This window comes from Acanthisitta chloris, unplaced genomic scaffold (assembly GCF_000695815.1).
Source record: "Acanthisitta chloris isolate BGI_N310 unplaced genomic scaffold, ASM69581v1 scaffold17808, whole genome shotgun sequence".
Taxonomy (NCBI): domain Eukaryota; kingdom Metazoa; phylum Chordata; class Aves; order Passeriformes; family Acanthisittidae; genus Acanthisitta; species Acanthisitta chloris.
Window position 1 is genome coordinate 24327 of NW_008688902.1, and position 4115 is coordinate 28441.

Below are 4115 nucleotides of genomic sequence, written 5' to 3' on the forward strand. Positions count from 1 at the left end.
GATGCTGCAATATAATTATTTGTATTCTTGATGTCACAAAAATATGCATTGATCTTGTACAGTTTGTAACCTTTACATGTGCCATATGTCAGTAATCTTGGGTGCTGGGCAGAGGGTACTCCTACGTGGTACTGCATGCTTGGAAATTCTGGATGGTGAGGACTGAGAGAGAAGGAAATCAAGGAGAAATCTCACAATCATACAAACTAATGGCTCCCATTTTCTTCTTTGCTGCCAAACCTCTGAACACAAGCAAAATGTCTAAGAAACTATTTTTTTTGTAATTGTCCACCCTTCTCTTGGTCTCCAGTGATCATTATTAATTGAAGGTCCAACATATGTTTGCATTAAAGTGTATTAGGAAATGGTATGATCTCCACCCATCTTCAGTGGGATTTCAGGACTATTTATTGCCATGATTCTGCTCTCATTTCAGTGAGAGGTAGTTTTTCATTGACTTCAGCAAGGACAGTGTTAGGCCTATACCGAGATATTTAAGGGTGAAAAAAAATTGCTGATTACAACTGGCTCCAGACAATAATAGGATCACTTTCTTATATTCAGAGCAGTAAAGCAAATATGAAACAAACAACAAAAAAACTGACAAAAAGAGGAGTTCATTCTAAGTTCAGCTCATTGAGAGTTACAGTTTGAAACTGTTGATTTCCCCTGAGTTCAATAAAAACAAACTCACAAAAAAAAGAACACAGTTATCCTCTTTCAAAAGATATTTATGAAGAAAGGCAATAATGAGATCTGTCTTTATCTAATCAGTGAATAGCCCCAGCAATGCAACTTCATCTCTTGAAGTCGTCAAGCTGCTGAGAATCATAATGTGACATGTAAAAGTTTATAAAGCTGCAGTGATAAAAGCCATTTTCAAATTATCATGTTCTTAAGGGCAAAGAATTATCTTTACACACTTAGAACACTGAGGAATGGCTTCTGTCTGAGATCAAAATTCCTACATGGAAATATCTACAAGTAAGAAGAGGCTCAGAGTTCCTGTTGTACTCCATGGAGATCCTAGTACAGTTGGAGAAGCCTAGACAGTGATTCATCTCACACTTGTCACTGAAAGCTCTGTCCCATTTTCTAATGTAGCTGTCTAGTGTCACTTGAGACACTTCATGGTATCCTCCTGGGGCTGACAGATCTGACATGGGACCCTGGGAATCCTCATGTCTGTCTAAAGCAGATCTGAAAACTGACAGGATACCTGTGGGCAATTCAAACACCACTAGCTGCCTAAGTTTAGGCAACTGAGCCCCTTTGCTGGCTCCCATGGGATATCAAACTGTAAATTATCAAGTTAAGGCATCTTATTCTTGAACTTAATCCCACCAAAGTCAGCTGGAAATGCCAGAGGTCTAAAAGTAAACCAATATGCAAGCAATACCCCATTTCTGAATGCATAGTAATTTGGCCATAGGTAAAAATGTAAAATAATCCAGATGCTGTAGTTGCAGTCACAGCTGCTCACAGTGGTGAGCATCTTGTACCATTCACCGAAAAAGCCCCAAAACCTCAGCTCTCCACAATCTGTGCTGGATGCTTATGATTTGGGGAGTAAAGCTGAAAGTCTTATTTCAGCCTTTAGAGCAATCTTCAAACAGAAGAGAAACAAATTGAATCCACCTCACACCTCTGATCACAAATGCCTAATACCTTTGTGAAAAGAGCAGAATGCATCCGTTCAGTTTCCAAATGATGAATATAAACATTGTCTATGGGCACTTTTGGTGGTAGATGCAAAAAATGTAGCAGGTTTTAGAAATTATTGTTGCTTCTACCATCACTGTTTCCTTCAAGACAAATTGGAAGTAGATTGCAGAGATACTTCTGCTATTCCTATATCTGGTCCACACATGCATGAAGCACTAGTACTTCTCATCATAGCATAACACTTAAGAGTAAGTTGGATTTAAAAGTAAAAGCTGTAGGTATCCATAGGTTTTGAAAGATATTGTTGTAAATAGTGTTGCAAATAGTCCACAGAAGCTACTTTTGGTTTATGAAGCCCTTGAGTGTCAAGTGGTTGGAGCTGGGATGTATTTCTGAGAGGCATCACATAGGCTTCACCTGACACACTCAGTTCCAGGTGTCTGGTTTTGGCTCCACTCAAAGACTGGCCCAATATAGATGATTTTTGGTTTCAATGTTCTTGTATACATTCAAGAACCTGACATGATACTGAAACATGAATGAAATTATAAAGGCTATCTCAAGGAATCAAGTAAGGATTACTAGACCAAAATTGCCAATATCTTTGAAAAGCAGAGATCGTCACTTACGGAAAATACAGGTCTGACATAAATACTTTATCTAAAATATACCATGAACTCATGGACAGTTAATAAAATTGCAAGCTTTCTTTCTTAGAGATAGAAAATAATATTACAATAAATATCAACATGGATGAGAAACTTTTTGCAAATCTGGTAAGCATATATTGCATGGCAGAAGACAAAGACTATCTGCTAAGTAAACCTGTTCATGTTTAAATTTAACTTCTAGCTTAAAGAATCAGAGCAGAATCAGATATTTATTTAGCGGTGGTATGGATTGCATGAGTAAAATATGTTCACAAGTGACATCTTGGAAATACACTTACATGAATTAAAATTTAATATATTATAGAGATCAAAGTCTTTTGCACTTTAACAGCTTGATCCAACCCCTTATGAAGAGAAAAGAAATATTCCCATTCACTTGTGTGAGTGCTGGACCAGATTGATACAGAGAAAATAACAGCCCATATGTTTCTGATTCCACTGTTCTTTTAGTGGTGAAGAACAGACAGTTCTTTGACTAAGGAAGTCCTAGGATTCTCAAAAGAGAGCAATCCCTGATTTACTCCATTCTGGGGGGAGAGTCTGACCCACCCTTGAGTGTATGCCTTTTTAACTTCTTAACACGTGGCAGTAAGTAAATCCTGCAGAAAAGCTGCTGAACTTGCACATGCAGTAACTTCTAAAGTAAACTCCATGGCTGCCAAAAAGTGTATAAGAAGTCAGAAAGAGCTTACAATATGGCAGGTGTTACAGTGCAATAAGGGCATGTCTTAGGTACATTATAAAACACAGACTGAAGTGGTTCCAGGATCTGAGAGTTATTACAATACAGACTGTGAGGTTGCTATTTAGATTAAATTCCTCCTACCATGTCTTCAAATCACTTTTTCTACCCTTATTTGCTCCATTCACCACATTTAGATGCCACCATCTTGGATTTCCTTCTCTGAAAAGGAAATCCCCACTTCTCAGCACGAAACTTGAAAAGCTTTTAGTCTTAGAAGGAGCTGCTGAGCCTACATCCTTCAGCCAGGTAACCTAAGCCATGTGGAAATACGAACTGTTTGCAACCTTCGATACCTTTACAGCGGGCCAAGCTCAGGACCTAAGCCAGCACCATTAATACCTCAAGCAGCAGACGGCAGCCGTTAGTGGGAAAGTAAGAAGTCAAGGAAGTGGGGAGCATTGCCAAAGCACCAAAGAGTATGTGTGCATTAAAGCACCACTCTTGGAAAAGAGATGTTTGCAATAGTTCTGTGCATGCTGGTATGTCCTCATGACAATGTCAATCCAGAAGATCCTGACTTTTGTCCTGAGAGGAGAATTCTGCCTCCCAAGTCTCCAGTGGGATGCTTCCCACTCACTAGTAAGCCTTGTCTCCTGCACAATTATACAGACTCCACCAAGTCAACATGCCCTCAGTGCCTGTGAAAGGCACATCTTTAGGTAGGGCATATGCTCTGCCATCCCAGAAATCCAGGGTTTGGGGAAAGTCTTGAGTCAAATCAGAGGGACTTCACAGCTCTAAGAATCTGACTTTTTGGCCCTTTTAAAAAATCTCACACTAGATCTCACAAAACTGGCAGCATTCACAAGAGTATAAATTAGGACTTCAAAAAGAATCCCTCCAAGAAGCAAACCCAAGCCTTTCATTAAGCCATCCTGCAACAGCAAAAACCAGAAACCAGGACCACATTGCCTCATCTCTAATGTAAAACAAGAAGAGCTTTGGAAACAGCTACGGGCAGGATTTTGCTTCACAGGAGGAAATCCAAGATGGTGGCTGCAAAGTGACAAATTCCTTCTTGTGCTGTTTTATTT